This window comes from Mus caroli, chromosome X (assembly GCF_900094665.2).
Source record: "Mus caroli chromosome X, CAROLI_EIJ_v1.1, whole genome shotgun sequence".
NCBI lineage: Eukaryota > Metazoa > Chordata > Mammalia > Rodentia > Muridae > Mus > Mus caroli.
Window position 1 is genome coordinate 127,750,751 of NC_034589.1, and position 7,218 is coordinate 127,757,968.

The following is a 7,218-nucleotide window of genomic DNA, read 5'->3' on the forward strand; positions in this document are numbered from 1 at the left end:
TCTTTATAACATGCCCTCTATTGCAAAACTAGAGCATTCCTGGTTACAAATTAACCATGCCATGAACTCTGGGATGACATTTACAAAGCTGATGCACAAAACAAAAGCCAAGTGGAAAAAAAGGGCTTAAAAATTAAGGTTTGTACTCTGGGTAAAATTTAGATAAGATTTGGCTTCTGCATGCATACTTCATTCAAAATAATTCTTCCTGTCAATGTTAGGCCATGATTACATTTGAGAAGAAGGTGTACAGACAAGAGACTTGGGGACTCTTTTGAATTGGTGCTATAGGATGGTTTGTGCATATGTGGAGAACATGTTGTCGAATCCTAGGCTTTTTAGTGCTCAAAGGGGAACTAGTCATTTCTTCTGATCACTAAAATCCACTACACCTACCCCTAACCCAAGGACTCCAAAGTATAGTACAAATGGGGCCAGGAATGTGAAATTAAAACTACTAGCTTCTAACTGAGATTGGCTGTGTGCTATATACAAAGAAGCAGATGAAACAAACAGATTTCATTCAGAAACTCCAGTTTAGCCTCTGTCACTTTCCAGGTATAGTGATAACTGATAAAAGTGACTTCTTCTCTACTATTTGACCATGCACAGGACAAGACACAAAGTACCTGATTTCCCACATGGCTACCTTAAGAACTACCTTAAGGGACAATTTGTTAATCAAGGGAGTAGGGAACTATCTGAGCTAGTTCAAGTTAATGCTACATATAGTTTATAGAAGGACTTGAAATCTAAAATAAATATAAAACACTTAAACTTAAGTCAATTGGGAAGATACTGGGGGTGGTGTAGAAAAGGAAGTAGGGTCAGTAAGGGTGACTATAATATGTAATTTGCATTTTCAATCAAATACAGTAAAGCCCTATAGTACACAAAACACCAGATTGAGCACTAGGATTTTAAAGTTTAATACAGCACATTCATACTTCATCATAGTGGCCATTATGATCTCATGGCCCCACTGCCCAAACTCAGTTGGTCACATCTCACATACAGGATGGTCACTGGTCCCAGAGAAAGACCATACCAAGTTTGAGTCTCTTGACTTTTAGTTCAGTTAGAATTCTACCCTAATAATACAACACATTTTCTGTTTTCTCAGGTGCTGTAAGATCCAGTAAACCCTTGGAGAAGACACAAGGTAAGAAAAGAAAATTCTAAACCTGTGCCCTCTGGTGGCATATTTGGACAATGGCATAGGTTCAGGTTTTCAATGAAAATTAACTTAAGGAATCAGATGGGACACACACACACACATACATATATAAATTCATACATATATACATAATACATACATACATATACATACCTACCTACTGACAAACATACATAATAAATGTATATATAATATATACATACATACATACATACATACACACACACACACACATATATATATATATATATATATATACATACATACATACATACATACATACATACATACATACATACTAGGGAAACAGAGGCAGGAAGATCAAATTATGAATTTTAAGCCAGTGGGTTACACAATGAGAAAATAGCAGAAAACTAAAACAACCAATTTAAAAAAGAACCTAGTCAATTACACACCAAGCACTGACTTGATCCCTCCTGAGGAAAGTGGACAATAATCTAATACCAAGCCTTACTTCACAAAGTTCCCAGTACCAATACTTGATGAAGACCAAGCTTTCAACACATGAACTCTTAGCAGACACATCGAAACCATAATGAAACTATACAAAAATATTGTTCAGAAGCTCATTTCACAGTGCCTACCTGACCCATTTTGAGATTTCAAAAACTCCTAATTCTTTTACATTTCATCAGCAGAAATTGGGATTTCCTCTCACTGAAATATACAACCTATACTTCTGCTTTCAGCAAACACATTCTTTTGTTAATTTTTTTATTCTTTTATCCTTTTTTTACAGTCCACTCTTCATTCCCCTCCCAGTCTACCCCCTGACGGCTCCCATCCCATACCTCCTCCTCCCTTCTCTAAGAGGATGTACCCATCCTCCCATCCTCCCATCCTCCCATCCTCCCACCCTCCCAACCCCCACCCTCTCACCCCCCACCCTCCCAGCCCCCAACCCCTCCACCCTCCCACCACTTCAGACCTCCCCACTCCCTGGGGCCCCAAGTCTGTCGAGGGTTAGGTGTATCTTCTCTCACTGAGGCCAGACCAGGCAGTCTTCTGCTGTATATGTGTTGGGGGCCTCATATCAACTGGTATATGCTGCTTGATTGGTGGCTCAGTGTCTGAGAGATCTCAGGGATCCAGGTTAGTTGAGACTGCTGGTCTTCCCATGGGGTCACCCTCCTCCTCAGCTTCTTCCAGCTCTTCCTCAATTCAACCACAGGAATCTCCAGTTTCTATCTAGGTGTTGATCTGGTTGGGTATCTGCATCTGACTCAGCTGCTTGTTGGACCTCTTGTAGGGCAGCCATGCTAGGTGCCTGTCTGCAAACTCACCATAGCATCAGCAACAGTGTTAAGTCCTGGGGCCTCCTCTTGAGCTGCACCCCAATTTGGGCCTGTCACTGGACAGGTTCTTCTTTTTGTCTCTGTGGTTCCTTTAGACAGGAACAATTCTGGGTCAGAGATTTTAACCGTAGAATGGTAAACCCATTCTTCACTTGATGCCCTGTTTTTCTACTAGAGGTAGACTCTACAAGTTCCCTCTCCCCAATATAGGATATTTAATCTAAGGTCTCTCCTCTTATAATTATATTTAATATAGTTTTAGCATTGTGTTAAGCTAATCTCAATAGCACAGTGACTAGAACATAACTTAAAAGTGTTAACATTTCAATTAATTCATTAAGATCCAAAATTATGTACATTAATTTTGATAAATACCCTAATTTATTGCCATACAATACCTTCCAAATTTTATTTATACATGTTTAATATTTATTCAGTTACTTTCATGCTTACACTTCTCCTCCTGGTTTCATTTGATATTTGACCTCCCAAATAGTCTAAGAGAAAGACTGGGATGTAGAGGAAATAACAGGTATGGAATGGTAAGATGAGCAAAGTAGCTATCTGCTGGTTATAGAAGGTTTAAAGGTATGGAAGTCCTGGGTCTTTAAGCAAAGGAGAAACAGCTTCATGAGACTAAGAAAAAGATTGTGACTGCTAAAAAGGGAGCCTCAGTAGTTTTCTCAGTTAATGTTATATAGTTCTTCCAATGCTTTCATTCATGATTTCTTAAATTTTTTGTGTAATTGACTAACTTTGATAAAAGTGACTTATCAATTCTGAGAAAATGAGCAGTTTTGGAATTTGGCAATCCCCATGATCAAATGTAGAACATATACTTTGACTTCCAGGTGCATTCCAAGAAATTCTACTTGCCTAATATTATATGCCTTGAACACTTGAGCCTAGAACTTCAGGGTTTTGACATGGTTAGAGTTACTTGCTAATTTGGCAAATGTTAGATCAGCTGAATGCTAGATCAACTGTATGTAATAGATATCTTGGACTGTCAAGCCAAGCATGAACATGCATGCATTCATTGCTCTATTCTTTTGTGTGTGTGTGTGTGTGTGTGTGTGTGTGTGTGTGTATTTTATTAGATATTTTCTTCATTTACATTTCAAATGCTATCCCCCAAACCCCCTATTACCCCCCACCCTGCTCCCCAACCTACCCACTCCCGCTTCCTGGCCCTGGCATTCCCCTGTACTGAGGCATATGATCTTCACAAGACCAGGGGCCTCTCCTCCCATTGATGGCCGACTAGGTCATCCTCTGCTACATATGCAACTAGAGACACAGCTCTGGGAGGTACTGGTTAGTTCATATTGTTGTTCCTCTTATAAGGTTACAGACCCCTTCAGCTCCTTGGATACTTTCCTAGCTCCTCCATTGGAGGCCCTGTGTTCCATCCAATAGATGACTGTGAGCATCCACTTCTGTGTTTGCCAGGCCCCGCGGCATAGTCTCACAAGAGACAGCTCTATCTGGGTCTTTCAGCAAAATCTTTCTGGCATATGCAATAGTGTCTGCGTTTGGTGTTTGTATATGGGATGAGTCCCCTTCTTCTGACAGTGGACATAGTATGACCAGATGCTTTACTCTCAAGCTCCTTCTGCCTTGCTTCCCTGGCACCATATAATCAGCTCAATATAAGCTGAATAAAATCCTTTCTTCACTAAGTTGATTTTTTTCAGAGAACTTTATCATACCAACTATCTTAATGTACCTACAGTGCTGGTCCTAAACCTACCTTCCAAATAGTTCAGAACTGCATTATCTATGGTATCATAACATTGTACACAATTTCTTCTGGCTCATCACCTAATATCATCATAGGCTCATAATCATGAAATTCACTGGCCTTACTATACATCTCATTACTCTGAATCAACTAACCTAATAAAGTATAAAAGTCCATTTTGAGAAGAGAGTTATAGAACCAGACAGAGGAAAATATAATGCAAGTCTGGCCTATAGGCTCTGTACTATGGTATATTATGTCTATCATTACCTAAAATATGTTGCCAGTTTTCTACTATCTAAGAGTCCAGGAATGATAATGAATGATCTCATCATCTCCCCCTGCTGATCTACTAGGGGCATTCTTGAGTCCTCTCCCTCTGACAGACAGCCTCTGTTCTTAATTCAAACAAGTAAATGCTCCCAATACGAGTTCCAACATGTTTCAACATAAGTTTGAATAAACAAGAAAGCAAGGATTACATTACATTATTGGAATTGTAGGTATTGAGTATGAAGAAATCCCATTTGCTATAAAAAGAAAGCTTTTGTAATACAGGTGTTTCCAAAGATGGCTCTTAGCCATGTTCTGGTTTTTTGGATTTTTTTTTAAAAAGCAAATGGAATTTAATAGTTACCTAAGCAGGCCTGCTGATTGCTCAAACAGTTCAGAAATGAATGATGAGTCATACAGCCAGATAAGGATGATAAGGAAATGTAAGCATATAAAGTATATGTTGATAGTAAAAGGAATATAACTTGAATAGAAGAAAATTAGTGTGTTAGTACCAGTATATAAGTACATCAATATTAAATATTTAAATATTCTACTTTTAATTGTACTTAATTTCTCAGCATGACAACCAATACACAGAGCAGGAATGAGTACCATCCAGAAACAAAAGAAAGGGCTACCTTGATTTATTCAGGATGCCACAGCAATTTACCATAAATTGAGTTGTTTTAAAACAACAGAAATGTATTTCCAACATCACACAGGCTGGGAAGGCCAATTTTATGGTTCTGAAAGATTTGATATCTGCCCTAATTTTGTTTCTTATAATGTGATAAATAAGTCACAAGGGGAAAAAATGAATTTTAAGGGGGAAAGGGTTTACTTAGTTTACAATTCCAGGTGCCAAATCAAGGAAAGGCTTGCTTGGATGTCAAGGGACAGAAACTGGAAGCAGCTAGTCACACCCACAGTAAAAAGCATCAGGTATTTTCTTTTGAAAATAGCTAAAGTCCAACCAAGTTTCTTGACAGGTGTGTGCCCTACCATATCAGCATTCAATGATCAAAACCAAGCCCTTGATCCAAGAGATCAGAATAAGGTTAACAGATATATGAGCCAATATCTGAATTTTGATGAAGAAGGATTGGAGTCAGAAGAATATGTATCATTAGTCCCAGAAAACTTGATACCATTTGCATTGGAAACAGAAGTGCAAGACCTCACAGTGATAGAGGGAGGCGAGGATACTATCCGTTTCCATACTGAGCAAATAGAGTATGATGAAGAATACTTTGTAGAGCCCATGGAAGAAGACTATGATGCATGCACATTGAGGATGAGAAGGACAATGATGATGAAGATACTGATGAGGGTACTGAATACTTTGCAGGCACTGGTGAGTTACCTACAATGGGATTTTGACACTTTAACTGAGATCTGGTATGTCCTTTCATACAACAGATTATAAAGACCACATCTGACTTATGGGCTCATGTAGACTGTGCATTGGTTAGACACCACTGTAGACTGTGTGAGAAAACACACAGACTGAGGAAGTAATATGCTTTACTACTAATTCAAATGAATGTTTTCCTTAATGGGTTTTTTGGGGGGATGAATGGAGAGGGCAGCAAATATCACCAGAGACAAGTGACTTTGTTAATCCTTTGCCATGAGTCAGAAATAAGTAGCTGTACAGGATGTGAGATCTACTGCAAAGAAAGGAGTATGTCAGGGAAAACATTCAGCCACTTATAGTCCAGCCCTCAGCTAAAGTCTGATGACTATGGAAATGTAAACTAGGAAGGTACTCAGATATATTTGTTCCTTTGTTTCCATTGCTCCTTACTTCTATACTGCAGGTACAGCGCTAGATATTCCTGCTGATTATAAACTGAAAATTCTTTTAGAAGATCTAGTCTTAATGTCTGTGAATTTATTTACATATTGAAGTGAATGACCATAACTATGAACACACCTGTGTTGATCCCAATAAAGTTGAAGGTGAGGAGAAAGCTGAGACTGGTAAGGAAAATCAGAAGGAGGAAGATGACAGCAATCCAAACTCAGCTGAAAACAAAGACTAGGATCCAGGTATCTTTGTGGAGTGTATAGCATTCCTGACTGTGTTTATGTGTGTATATTAGGTGTGTATGTTTGTGTTATGCTTAGTTGTTTTCATTGTAAAACAAATAATGAAAACTATTAAAATATCAATTCTTAAATTCAGCTTAAGGTTAATAATGAACACTATGTAGCACAGACTACACTATGTTCTTAAATGTTCTTCAGTTTCTTTTTTTGTTTTTAAAATTGTATGCTCTTGAGTATTTATATATATGCATATGTTTGTGACTCTGGCATATGCATACATGGGAGATGCATGCATATATATGCAATCAGGAAATCAGAAGATGGCAATGGGTGACTTCACTTCATCGTGCCCCACCTTTTGCTTTGAGGCTGCCCCTGTGACCCAGAGTTCAAGGTTTTCTGGATATAACATATAATGATCCTGCATCTAGGTCTTCCATTACTGGAGTTAGAGGAATGCTCGAGGCCATTATTAGCCTGTTACATGGGTGCTAGGTTGAAAACCCTGATCCCTATGCTCATGCAGCAAATACTCTTAAAGTACCAAGCCATCTGCCTAACCCAAATGGGCTTTATTTCCATTCATTCAGCTATGATATAAGGACTAATGGGTGGGAGATTTGCCACACTGGGTAGTTGAGCCCATGACACTT

General features: G+C 38.6%; 1 pseudogene; it reads left to right on the forward strand.

The window, feature by feature from the left end:
• Positions 1–5,399: 5,399 nt before the first annotated feature.
• LOC110286398 lies at positions 5,400–6,558 on the forward strand (annotated as a pseudogene).
• The last annotated feature ends 660 nt before the right edge of the window (positions 6,559–7,218 follow it).